Source organism: Megascapheus bottae, chromosome 13 (genome assembly GCF_031878675.1).
Source record: "Megascapheus bottae isolate mThoBot1 chromosome 13, mThoBot2.hap1, whole genome shotgun sequence".
NCBI classification, from domain to species: Eukaryota; Metazoa; Chordata; class Mammalia; order Rodentia; family Geomyidae; genus Megascapheus; species Megascapheus bottae.
Window position 1 is genome coordinate 498,988 of NC_143521.1, and position 14,532 is coordinate 513,519.

Genomic DNA, 14,532 nt, shown 5'->3' on the forward strand with positions numbered 1-14,532 from the left:
GAGATCTTCAAAAGATATTAAATGCAAGACCAATATGTACCTACAAAACACTTATGTAAGAAACATTGCCCTGTCATCATCTAGGAAACAGGATATGTGTCTTTATACTAATGTTAGGTAAATTGTTAAAAAAAATTAGCAACATTTACTTTGTTTTCCTTCATATGACTTTTTTTGCAATCTTTTTTGTTTTCATTCATATTCATTTTATCTCAAATTCCATTGTTCATTTATTAATCCGATTTCACTATATTTTAATGTTTCATTAATCAAAATTTCATGCTTTCTTTCATATGTAAAAGCTAGATCCTCAGTACAAATATAGTGTTTACAGTGCATTATGCATATAAACACAAATAAATGGAGTAAAGAATGTTACATTTATAGGTGGAGGCCAGAGGTGTAACTCTTCTGAACAACTAATGAACTGTTGAACAAAATAAATAATGGGAAGCAAATACATGTTTGGGAGTAGAGAAATGGGTAGTACACAAATGGAGGGATGAAGGGAAAGAAAATATAGTCACATAAGATATACTTTATGTAAAAATATGAGTCATAGAACTGGAGGCTAGGGACAAAAGGAGGAAAATAATGGAAGGTGTTGACACTTGTCCAGATGTATTGTGCTTATATTCTGACTTAAGGAATTGTAATCTCTTTCACAACTGCTTCATAATAAAATATTAAAAGTTTTTAGAACATTGAAAATGTTCACAAATATGAGTACATATCTCTTTAACAATACTCACATAAATTTGCTTCCTTCTCTTAAAAAATAACAATTACTTTGTAAAGTGCAATCTTATTCAGCTGAAAAATGTTGATTTTGTTGAAATTGGAATTGATCTTGCTATATACAAAAATAAATATCATGTAAGATAACTATAGCTTTATTGCTCTTTTAATCTGAGGGTTATTTTAATATACAACAGTAGGATAAGTATTTTACCAACTCAATACTTAAATATGAAGAAATGTTGTGTAGAATTTTCTTCAGTGAGCAAATTGTTCAAGTATTTAAAATTTGGAAGTAATTTCCTTCAATGAATGAATAAGGATGTATATGAAAGTACTGGGATGATGACCATGGTTCAGGTTGAGTCCATCGGAGCTCTCACCAAGATACCAATTTTAACATTCTAGCAAAAGGAACAGGGCTAAAGAGTCACACAAGTAAGCCATAATAGTACAGAGAGCTCAGCCAGAGAGAAAAAGTCAAGAAGCTTGATGAAAAAGATAGTTTTTAGCCTAAATCAGCAGTGGCAGCAGCAGTGACTAGTAGATCCCCAGAGCAGCTGCACCAAGACAAATGTGCATTCAACACTTCACTTACCTGCAGAACAGTCCAGTTTACTACCAGAAGAAATCTTCATTATGTGGGCTGCCGATGGAAGCAGATCTCAGACAAATCTGAAAACCAAAGGGAAGCCTGAGTGCCACCATGAAAGACATTCTCACTCCTCACAGAATAGCGGTAGGAAGGTATCTATTCCCTAACCAACCAAGAAGAATGCCATCTTTGCTACTGGCAAAGAACCAAAGAGACCAGCTAGCAGAAAATGAGAGCCTGAGAAATAATGTGTGCAGAGCAATTTTTCAAAAGGCAAAGAATAAGACAAGTCACTTTAGCCTGGGGATATGTTTCCTGCCCTGGAGAGAAAAATTCCACCCAGATCAGGGCAGCTTTCCTCTCTGGGTAAACAAAGCTGAGGTGTCTCCAATTCTCAGCCTCTCTCAGCTGAGCTGGCAAAAACAATATTGGCTCCAGGCTGAGTCAGAGAGAGTCTCTGAAGCTCACCATTGATTCCAGATAGGAGATTTTTTTTAAATTAATGATCTCTTTTATATATGTATATATTTTTTTCTTTTTCTTTCAAAATTTCTTTTCTTTTTACTTTTCTTTTTTAATAGTTAAATCTTTATTTGTTCTTTTTCCCTTTCTCTCCCTTTAGAGCTCAGTTATCTTCACTCTATTCCTTTCCTTTCCTACATTATTCTTCTCTTATTTACTTTGTCTTTCATTTAACCTCTCTATTTCTGGTCATTGGATTTCCATAGTTCCTGGATCTACAGTTGATTGTACACGTTGAGTTTTACTGTAGGTCCAGACTGATTTAAGTCTCATAGGAATTGAGTTGATTTTTACCTTAAAATTGTGTTCAGTGATGGTATTGGATATATTTCTAATAAACAAAAGGAGAGAGTGAAAATACTAAGACTGTGAACCTGTATAGTCAGTGCAGCTATAGAGCACTGGGTTGGTTCTTATCTTAATATTGTAATTTTGTGTGATATGAGTCTTGCTTTCATTTCCAAATGGGCAGAACACAAAACTCAAGAAAAATGATGAGTCAAGAAATCTCATCTCCCACTCAAAATAAACAGGCAACAGAGCAGTAAATAAAAAATCTAGAGGAGAGTCTAAAATGATCTACAACTGATACTGATAAACATAATGAATGAAAAGTTTGAAAGCATGAATAAGGCTATAACTGAATGTGATGAGGCTAATTAAAGAGTAATCTAAGAATTGACAGAGTTCACAAACAGAAAGCTGAATGAATTCCACCAAAAGCCCCTTAATGTATAGCCAATCAGCTAAAGGACTTCACAGAGAGCAATCAAAATCAAATCAAGGATGTACAGAAGTCCCTGAAGGGTTTAAATTAAGTGACGTAAGCCATCAAAAATGACCAACTAGAAGACAGGAAGATGAAAGAACAAAGTAGAAAGCACTGATAGTAAGTTAGTCAATGCAAAAGAGAGAATGTCCAGAATTGAAGATTGCTTAGATTTTATACAAAAAAAAACCCCACAAAATTATTCAAAACAAAGCCAAGAAATGTGAAAGATCTCTTCAAGAGCTCCAAGATACAATTAGGGAGCCAGTATTGAGGAGGGCCTGAGGAGTAAGGAAATTGGAAAAACGTTTAGGAAAATCATCTCAGAGAATTTCCTAAATATCCAGGACAGGCTAATTCAGATACAAGAATCCTTAAGAAGCCCCCAAATTCTAGACTAAAACAGGACATCCTACCACCAATTATAATCCATACAGGATCAATACAGACCAAGTAAAGGATCCTTAAAATGGGCAGGAGGAATAGTAATCAATAAAGGAAAACCAATCAGAATAGCCACACATTTCTCAGCAGAGATCATGCAAGCAAGAAGAGCTTGGAATGATGTATGCCATGCCCTAAAGACAAATAACTACCAACCAAGAATACTCTACCCAGCTCAGCTCTCATTTTTAGCCAAGGGAAAAAGAAAAACTTCCAGGCAAGGAAAAATTGGAACAGTATATATCAAACAAACCAGCATTACATAAAATTCTCAAAGATGTTCTACACATTGAAAACCAACACAAACATGATATTGAGACAGAAATAGCACCTAACAGAACACCAGGTAATTACACCAAGAATTACAAGACACAGTCCCTAACAAAACAGATAACATGGCTGGAAATAATGAACACCTTTCAATCCAATATCATGGATTTGACTCTGCAATTAAATGACATAGATGGATTAGTTGGATCAAAAAGCAAGATCTAACTTTATGCTGTCTTCAAGAAACACGTTTTTCCCTAAAAACAAACATATTCTGAGAGTGAGAGGCTGGAATATAATTTATCAAGCAAATGGTTCCTAGAAACAAAGTTGCCATTCCTATATGAGACAAAATAAATTCCAAACTAAAATTAGTGACAAGACACAAAGAAGGATACATGTTAATGTAACATGTAATGTATATTACATGTTAATATAGAGATCTCTTCAGAAATATATAATCATTCCAAATATCTATTCACCCGATGAGAGAGCACACAACTTCATCAAACAAATTTTACTTACACTAAAGAACACCTAGATCCAAACACAGTTATTATTGCTGATTTTGACACATGACTGTCAACTCTGGAAATATCAACAAGGCAAAAACTAAACAGAGAAGCCTCAAAATTGAACAATTGCACAGGCCAAACAGACCTAACAGACATCTGTGGATTATTAAACACCACAATATATGTTCTTTTCTAAAATAGATCACATTTCAGGACACAAAGCTAATCTGCACAACTTTAGAAACACTGAAATTATTCCCTGCATTCTAACATATCACAACTGTATAAAATTGGAACTCAACACCAAATGCAGACATAGAAAATCCTGCAACTAGTCACCCTGCACTAGAATTAACTCCAAATGGATCAAAGACTTCGAGGTAAAAGCCGACACACTGAAAACATTACAAGAAGGAATAGGAGACACAGTAGGCCTCCTTGGCACAGGTCGAAACTTTCTCAATAAGGACCAAGAAACACAACAAATCAGAGAAAGGCTGGATAAGTGGGACTGCATTAAACTGCAGAGCTTCTGTTGGGCAAAGGACATAGCTAGTAAATTAAATAGGAAGCCTACAGAACGGGAGAAGATTTTCACTAATCATACAACGGACAAAGGCCTCATATCTAAAATATATCAACAGATCAAAAAATTGAATCACTCCAAAACTAGTCTCCAAAGAGACAACCATCCCATTAAAAGATGGGCCAAAGACTTAAAGAGAGTCTTCTCTGAAGAAGAAACAAAAATGGCCTATAGACACATGAAGAAATGCTCAACATCTCTGGTCATAAAAGAAATGCAAATCAAATCAACGCTAAGATTCTATCTCACTCCAGTTAAAATGGCCAGGATCAGGAAAACGAATAACAACAGATGCTGGAGGGGATGTGGCCAGGAGGGATCACTACTACACTGTTGGTGGGAATGCAAACTCATTCACCCACTATGGAAAGCAGTATGGCAGTTCCTCAAAAGACTAAACATAGAGCTCCCCTATGACCCAGCAATTCCACTACTTGGCATTTACCCAACCATCCAGAAACTAGGGCATACTAAATCCAGTAGCACAATGATGTTCATCGCAGCACTATTTACCATAGCAAAGATATGGAACCAACCTAGATGTCCCTCAGTTGATGAGTGGATCAACAAGTTGTGGTATTTGTACACAATGGAATTCTATGCTGCTATCAGAAAAACCGACATCGCCCCATGTGTTAGGAAATGGAACGACTTAGAAAAAAATCCTATTAAGTGAAGTAAGCCAGACTCAAAGGAACATAGGCTCAATGGTTTCCCTCATTTGTCATTTGTCATAACCTTGGGCTCTCCTAGCAGACATTTGCAATAGAGCAAAACCTAAATACATAAGGCCATACAGTATGGTCGTAAATGAAAGGATCTCTAGGATATAAAAACAAAAGCTATATAATGAGCGATTGTTGTACTTAATGTACTATGTTATCTCTAATCCCTTTTGCTGTCCCTTGGTTATCTCATATTCTTACGGTATTTCACTTTGTTTTCTGATATATTGGATAATTGTATATTTGGTTATTTGAAATTGGATAGGGAAGGGGGAAAACAAGATGAGGGGTGGGGGTGGTGGGGAGGGAAATGGGGACCAAGACATGAGAAAGGGTATCAATTTATGTGAAGTAATGCACCTTCTATCTGGAAAATATAGTGTAACACTTCTATTAATTACAATAAAAATATATGAAAAAAAAGAAAATCCTGTAACTCATGGAGTTGAATCACCCTTGCGTCATTGACAAGATCAGAACAGAAATGCAACAGTTTATGGTATTTAACAAAAAGGAACAATCTAAATAAGACTCACTGGGACACATCAAAAGCAGTACTCAGAGGAAAATTTATAGCTCTGAGGGTCTACATCAACAAATTGAAGAAATCTCAAACTAACAATTTAATGATGTCCCTAAGCTCCTGCAAAATGACCAACACACCAAACTCAAGTCCAATGTAAGAAACAAATTATTAAAATTAAATCACAATTAAATGAATTAGAGGTCATAAAAACCATAGAAATATTCAACAAAACAAGAAACTGGTTCTTTGAAATAATTAACAAAGTTGACAGACCCTTAGCAAATCTTACCATAAAAAGAAGTGAGCACATCCAAATAAACAAAATCAGGGGCAACAAATGGACATATTGCCAGGACCAGAACATAATAAGGCAATGATTTTCAAAATTTTATGCCCACAAATTTGAGAATCTCGAAAAAATGGAGGAAATTGCGGCAAATATTGATATATCCAAACTAAACCAAGAAGAACTAAGCAGACCTATTTCAAATTATGAAATAGAAATAGCAATGAGACTCCCATGTAAGAGAAGCCAAGATCCTAATTGATTCACAGATGAATTCTATAAGGCCTTCAAACAGACCTCACACTACTCCTCAAACTCTTCAATGAAATGGAAAATGAAAATGTTCCACCAAATTCATTCTATAAAGCCAGCATAACCCTCATCCCAAAACCAGACAGGGACTCATTAAAGAAAGACAACTATAGACCTATTTCTTTGATGAACACTGACAAACATCGATGATCATCAATGCAACAAAATACTGAGCAATAGACTTCAACCATTCTAAATAGTGAGCATCACTAACTGCTAGAAACTTGAGCCCCATTGAATTATCAGATTGTCATATCTAATTCCCTGTCTCTCTTTCTCTCTGTCTGCCTTTCCTCCCTATCCCTCCCCCCTTTCTATCCAGTTCCCCTTGCAGCTCTTCTTTGCTTTCCAAGCCTGTGGGTTGTCCCTAGATCTCCAGACCTACCTGGCTGTAAAATGCTTAGAAGAAACTCATATAAACTTATTACTTTGGTGGTTTCTAGGTATGAGTATTTTTCTGGCAATTGAAACAGCTCTCGCCAGGCAGAGAAGGGCTGCCCACCACTGAGCCTTCTTAGTTGCTTCTTCAGCTCTTGCAAAGAGCCTCGAATTGTTTGAGTTAAAACTTATTTCTATGTTTTTCTCCAGTGTTAATCTCCCACCTTGGCACTATAAGAAATCCCTGTTCATTGATGTCTCTCCAAATTCCAAGACCCAACTAGCTTAGTCCCCTATTTAGCCTGGTTGCAGGCTATATGCAAACATCAACTACATATTAATTACTCCGTAATTTGAATTCTCTACTCTTAGAGGCTAGATACTTATTTTCTTTAAATGGTGCTCTGGTAAGGATGCTGCCCTCATGGGACAAGATGGAGTCACTGACTGCTGAGCCAAGGTCAAGACTCCTCTCTTTCTATGTCTGAATCTGGTTACAGTCTGTCAAAAGAACATTGGTTAAGTGCCCCTGATCACTGTTTGTTGCTTGTTTTAGAAGCTGTCATTGTGTTCAGTCTCAAAATCTTACTGGCTCCAAGGTATTTTCTGGAAGGCAGTATAAACTTATCTCCAAGTGCAGTCTCAAGCAGAAGGCCATTACTCAAGATGCTTTTATATCTTTTGAAGGTATAGCAAACAACAAAAATGACAAACAACAAAACATTGTTTAGTCTCATTTTGGCCTATCATACTGAGGAGGTCATTCTCCTCTGAAGTCTTTCTACTGGGATTAAGGCTTATGGCAAGTAAAACTTTTGTACCACAGAGAGATCTGACAGTTGTAACAGTGGCTACCAGTTATATTTTGTGGTGAAGGATTTAGCTTCTCACCAGAGGCATTATGCCTGGACATGAACATTGTTTCTTAATTGATTCTATCACTTTTCTCTTTTACCAAAAATTTTTAGCTGTCATCTTCTCTCTTATGGTTTTCAGTGCTCTTCTTTAGGTGTAGTCTTTTTTTCAGTCCCACATTTATGTTTATTTTAAACACCGACAAACAAACAAAAGCCTGTACAAAAAATATGCAAAATCAATGATCACTTTCCAACAGCAACCTTCAGAGACATTATCGCCTAGGATCCCCTCTTCCTCTGCCACGTCTACGTCCTCTTCACCGGCCTCGGCCTCTTCCTGCAACAGCTTCTCTTTTCTTAGATTTCACTTTTGGTTCAACATCCACAAATAGTGTATCCAGAGGTAAACTGGTAGAATAAAATATCGAATGTTATTTCCTTGAATACTCAATGTTTCCAGCTGTACAGGTTCTCTGTTCTTCAGGGTCATTTTCACAGCGTTAAGGTGTGTATTCATGCTGACATCTACACCTGTAATTGTTCCATGGACCTGTGTTCCATTCTTCACTTCAATGGTTACAGTTTCATGACTCAATTTCATAAAAAATATTATGAGCTTCATCCTAGCCGCACCATCACCGCTTCGCTCCGGGTGTATAGAAAAGATCTAACAATCTGAGCAGAAGTATGAATGGCCGGAAGATTTAGGTGTAGTCTTTTACATATAATTTCTCCCTTCTTACCCAGAGAATTTTCAATCAGAGTGAGACAGAGGAAGCTGCTACTAATCACTCACAATCTCCTTGCTGAGTTCAATATTTAAAATGATTTATATCACTCTCTCTATAAATGCATAAAAACAGAGAAAAAAGCCTAATTAATATGAAACTTAAAGATGATTTCAGAGCTTAAACCATTACAGGAATTAACAATGTTATTAATTTGGAAACTTTATTAAAATGGAAGAAAAATAATTTTAGTTTTATGTATTATGGAAAAAATCAAACAGTTGAATTAGCACAAAAGGAAATTGCAAATGTAAATAAGGAATCTTCTGTCATTCTTTAGTAATTATTTCAAATGTAACTTTTTTTTTGAAACAGCTATGCTATCACTTAAGAGGAAGCACTCATTTTTCTTGTTGTCTTTTACTTGGGGAAAATTGTACATGCACAATTTTGAAATTTTTATACACACACTTGAAATAATTTTTATTACTTAAGATTTTTCTATGTATTTAATTTATTAAGAGCCTCATACATTTTATTATAGAGAAACATGCACCTTAAGTATATAATCAAGTTCTGGGACTTTTCTTGTGTCATATATTTAACTATATTAAATTACAGCGTTGTGGTTACAAGGTAAAATATATTCTGCACAAATTTGCTCCTAAGAATAAATACTAGTTGAGCTACAAAAATTAAATAGCTACTTATAATTGAAGTGTATTTTCCAACAGAAATCCATCATTCTAAGCCAAAGATATAATTCATGATTTCAGGAATTATATATACATATTACATATATTATATACAGATATACATAAATAATGTATATACATAAAAATAATGTTTACCTGGAAAAGAAGGAATGTTTTTGTAAAGGCTATATCAAAAGCTAGAGTAAAATATTATCTAAATTGTACAATAGATGATCTTCTTGAAATAACAAATTGTAAAATTCTGGCAAGTAGATATCCCACTTGATCAATATGAAAGCTGTAAATTATCTTGACAAATAGCAAAAAAGATAGTAGATTTTCCAAAGAATACATAAATATATCAGGTAAAATATTTTGAACACGTTAATTTTTCAATTTTCAGATGTTCATTGAAAAAATTGTTGTGAATAGTTCTAAATATACTGGAAATTGAATCTAATGTTCAGCCATATTTTTACAGTTTTGTTAGTCTGCTTGAGAATGAAAGGACAATGATATTTTATTAATGCCATAACGATGAGTTAGATCTAATATATTCTGGAAATGAAGAATTGGCAAAATTTTAGACAATTTCCTATTGCTCTGACAATGAACTTAAATTTTTAAAAATTTGAAAGTCAATTCTAGGTATAACTGAAATTACAACTGGAAGTATGTACATGAATGCTCATGTATGTTTAGACATAACTCTACCTTCCTCCCTAAACTTCTCTGATATCAGAAAACTAGAAATAAGTCTATGAATCAAAATGACATTTTCTATCTCAAAATACTTATAAATTAAAAACAAATTGTTGAATGTTTGAATTAAATGTCATTTCTTCTGTTGGGGGAAATTGTTTTCAATAATTCTAAGTTTAATTGAGTCTCGAATTTTACTACGTAATCCAAATATCTTGGGTTAGGGTTAACAGCTTCTATTGTAGCTCTGTTTATTTTCCTCTCTTTATGTATTATTTAGCTTGAAAATACAATTCAGTAAAAATGTTGAAATGGTGACACTAAGAATTTTTCTTTACTTTAATACTTAAAGTGCGATACATCAGTGTCTTAAATATACCCACTGGTAAAAAAATGGTTATTTTGTTCTGAATTTGTTAAAATATTGTGGGGATTTCTTTCTTTCTTTGAAAACTATTATTTTCTGTAAATATGGGATTATCCTTGGATTTTGTTTTCTTAATTTTCACTGAATTAGCTGCTTTCCATGATATAAATTGATGTTGGAACAGGATAGAATAAATTTTCAATGATGTAATCTCATTGCCAGGATGCCAGGATGCTAATTATTTGATTAAAGAAATTACCATTTATTCTCAGAGAATAGTGTTGACATTGAGAATTCAAAATCACCACTTGGATTGTCTCTCTTGAATAAAGTGACAACACCATTATACTAATTAAATCAAAGTACTTGATTTTTCAAGGAATTAACTTTTTTTCCTGGTAAACTACATTTGATCACAATATAGTGCTGTTTGTAAATAATTATAATATAATGTTGCTCTCAGTGGCTAGCTTTGTGTGTATATTCACCAGCTATTTATAACATATTCAATCTGCTCTTTTAATAAAGTTTTTGTCATGATTTTTAGTATGTATATATTTTTATTAAAGAATTAATTAACATTGATTTTTACATCATATTTCAAATAACAACAAACAAGTGTTCAAGAAGGGAATCTCTATATACAATCTTGGGACTTTGTTTTTAGAACTTAATCAAATTTAGGAGAAGGGTTTATATGTCATAGAAACATATTAATTTATGAAATAAAACTTTAAGTCTATAGAGTCATAGGTTTTTATGTCTAGTTAAGTTTATATTTCCATTACCATGTCCATAGCATTGGGTATGCAAACATTGAGTCCTCACTCTTATACACTTTAGATTTAATAGCCACATATTAAGGATACCGTGCGCCTTTTGTTCCTTAGGTCTTGACTTGTCTCACTCAACATGATTCTCTCTAGATTCATCCACTTCCCTGCGAATGCCATTATTTTATCTTGTCTGCTGACTCTGTAGAATTCCATTGTATATATACACCACATTTTCTGTATCCATTCATCTGCAGTAGGGCATCTGGATGGTTTTCATCGCCTGGCTATTGTGAATAGTGCAGAGATGAACATAGCTGAGCAGGTGTCCTAATCATATCTTGGGTTATGACGTTCAGGGTAGATGCCCAGAGTGGTATGGTGGGATCGTAGGGAAGGTCTATTTTCAGTTCTTTAAGAAACCTCCACACTACTTTCCAGAGTGGCTGAACTAGTTTATATTCCCACCAGCACTGTCGTAGGGTTCCTTTTTCTCCACAACCCCGCCAGCAACTATCATTGTCTGAGTTCAAAATTTTGGCCATTATTATTGGGGTAAGGTGGTATCTTAGGGGTGTTTTTATTTGCATTTCCATTATGACCATGGGTGAAGAACATTTTTTCATATACTTTTCTGCCATTTGAATCTCTTCTTCTGATAAGAAGTTCCCTTGCCCATTTAGTGAAAGGTTTGTTGGGTTTTCGGGGATTAGTTTCTTGAGTTCCCTGTAGATACTGGATATTAGGCATTTGTCAGATGTATTATTGGTAAATATATTTTCCCAGCTGGTTGGCTATCTCTCTACTTTTGTGACTATGCTTTTATCTGTACAGAAACTTTTTATTTTTAGGTAGTCCCATTTATCGAGTCTCTCTCCAATCTGTTGTGACCCTGGGATTCTGTTCAGGAATCTTTTGCCTGTGCCTATGAGTTCCAGTGTCTCTCCTACTCTATCAAGTAGCAGTTTCACAGTTTCTAGTCTGACATTGAAGTATTTGATCCACTTTGCGTTAATGCTTGTGCATGGCAAAGGCTAGGGTCAATTTTTTAGTTTTCTGCATGTGGCTGCCCAGTTTTGTCAGCACCAAAAATTGAATAGACTGTGTTTCTTCCACTGTATATCTTTGGCTCCTTTGTCAAATACAAGTTGCCTATAGGTATGTGGTTCTATTTCTGGGTCTTCTATTCTGTTCCATTGATCTTCTGGTCTGTTTTTGTGCCAATACTAAGTGTTTGTTTTTTTTTTATTATTATGGCTCTATAGAAGAGTTTGAAGTCTGGTATTGTAATACCACCAGCATTGCTCTTTATGCCTAGAATTTTTGATTATTCTAAGTCTTTTCTTGTTCCATATGAATCTTTGGATTATATCTTCTATTTCAGTAAAGAATGTCCTTGGGATTTTAATGGAGATTACATTGAATTTGTATATCCCTAGCCATGAGCATGGGATGTCTTTCCATGTCCTAGTGTCCTCTTTAATTTCTTTCCTTAGGCCTTTATAGTTTTCATTAAATAATTCCTTTACATCTTTGGTTAAGTTAATTCGTATGTATTTTATTTTGGGGGGACTTTTGCAAATGGGTCATTTTCTTAATTTGGCCTTCTGTTTGTGTATTGTTGGTGTACAAGAAGGGTACTGACTTCTGAAGGTTAATTTTATATCCAGCCACTTTGCTAGAGTAGTTTATTAATTCTAGGAGTTTGTGAGTGGAGTTTGTTGGGTCACTCGAGTACAGGATCATGTCATCTGCAAACAGGGATAGTTTAAGTTCTTCTTTCCCTATGTTGATCGCTTTGATGTTCTTTTCTTGCCTTATTGCTCTGGCTAAGGGTTCAGCAATATATTCGAGAGAAGAGGAGAGAGTTGACATCCCTGTTTAATTCCTGATTTTAAGGTAAATGGTTCTAGTCTTTCACAATTTAGTAAAATACTGGCTGTAGGTTTTTCACATATGACTTTAACTATTTTGAGGAATGTACCTCTTATTCCTATTTTTTTCTAGTGCTTTCAGCATGAATGGATGTTGTATTTTGTCAAATGCCTTCTCAGAGTCCAGATAAATTATCATATGAATCTTATCCTTAGCTCTATTGATGTGATGTATTACATTGATTGATTTGCAAATCTTAATCCAGGCTTGCATCTGTGGGATTAACCCTACTTGTTCGTAGTGTATGATTTTTTAAATTTGTTTCTGGATTCTGTTTGCTAATTTTTTTAAATATGTTTTATTGTAATTAATAAAAGGGTTACATGATATTTGCCAGATAGAAGGTGCATTAATTCACATATATTGATACCCTTTCAAATGTCTTGGTCCCCATTACCCTCCCCCATCCCCCATCTTGGTTTTCCCCCCTTCCCTATCCAATTTCAAATAATCAAATACAAATATATCCAATATATCAGATAACAAAGTGAGATACTGTAACAATATGAGATAACCAAGGGAAAGCAAAAGAAATGAGAGATAACATAGTACATTAAGGACAACAATCATTCATTATATGGCTTTCGTTTCAATATTCTAGAGGTCCTATTAATTAGCCTCATACTATATGGCCTTATGTATTTAGGTTTTGCTCTATTGCAAATCTCTGCTAGTAGAGCCCAAGGTTTTTACTGATTATGACAAATGAGGGAAACCATTGAGCCTAAGTTCCTTTGAGTCTGGCTTACTTCACTTAATATGATTTTTTCTTAGTCTTTCCATTTCCTAACAAATGGGGCGATGTCGTTCTTTCTGACAGCAGCATAGAATTCCATTGTGTACAAATACCACAACTTGTTGATCCACTCATCAACTGAGGGACATCTAGGTTGGTTCCATATCTTTGCTATGGTGAATAGTGCTGCAATGAACATTGTTGTGCTAGTGGATTTAGTATGCCGTAGTTTCTGGATGGTTGGGTAAATGCCAAGTAGTGGAATTGCTGGGTCATAGGGGAGCTCTATGTTTAGCCTTTTGAGGCATTGCCATATTGCTTTCCATAGTGGTTGTATGAGTTTGCACTCCCACCAACAGTGTAGTAGTGATTCCTCCTGGCCACATCCCCTCCAGCATCTGTTGTTATTCGTTTTCCTGATCCTGGCCATTTTAACTGGAGTGAGATGGAATCTTAGCGTTGTTTTGATTTGCATTTCTTTTATGACCAGAGATGTGGAACATTTCTTCATGTGTCTATAGGCCATTTTTGTTTCTTCTTCAGAGAAGACTCTCTTTAAGTCTTTGGCCCATTTTTTAATGGGATAGTTGTTAATATAGAGATTAGTTTTGGAGTGATTCAATTTTTTTAGCTGTTGATGTATTTTAGATATGAGGCCTTTGTCCACTGTATGGTTGATGAAGATCTTCTCCCACTCTGTAGGCTTCCTAATTAATTTACTAGCTATGTCCTTTGCCATACAAAAGCTCTGCAGTTTAATGCAGTCCCTCTTATCCAGCCTTTCTTTTATTGTTGTGATTCTTGGTCTTATTGTCATAATCAGTAGATACCTTGGGCTCTCCTAGCAGAGATTTGCAAAAGAGCAAAACCTTGATACAAAAGGCCATATAGTAGAACGCTAAATGAAAGAATCTCTAGGATATAGAAACATAAGCCATATAATGAATGATTGCTCTTGATAAGGTACTGTGTTATCTCTCATCTCTTTTGCTGTCCCTTGGTTATCTCATGTTGTTACAGTATCTCACTTTGTTACCTTATATATCTGTATATATTTGTATTTGGTTATTTGA

General features: G+C 34.8%; 1 protein-coding gene and 1 pseudogene across 2 annotated transcripts in view; one reads left to right on the top strand and one right to left on the bottom strand.

Annotated features, from left to right (window-relative positions):
• Fstl5 (follistatin like 5) overlaps positions 1 to 14,532 on the top strand; it is a 570,877-nt gene that overhangs the window by 345,864 nt on the left and 210,481 nt on the right. The gene's annotated exons all lie outside the window — the stretch shown is intronic.
• LOC150055397 (small nuclear ribonucleoprotein Sm D1 pseudogene) lies at positions 7,796 to 8,145 on the bottom strand (annotated as a pseudogene).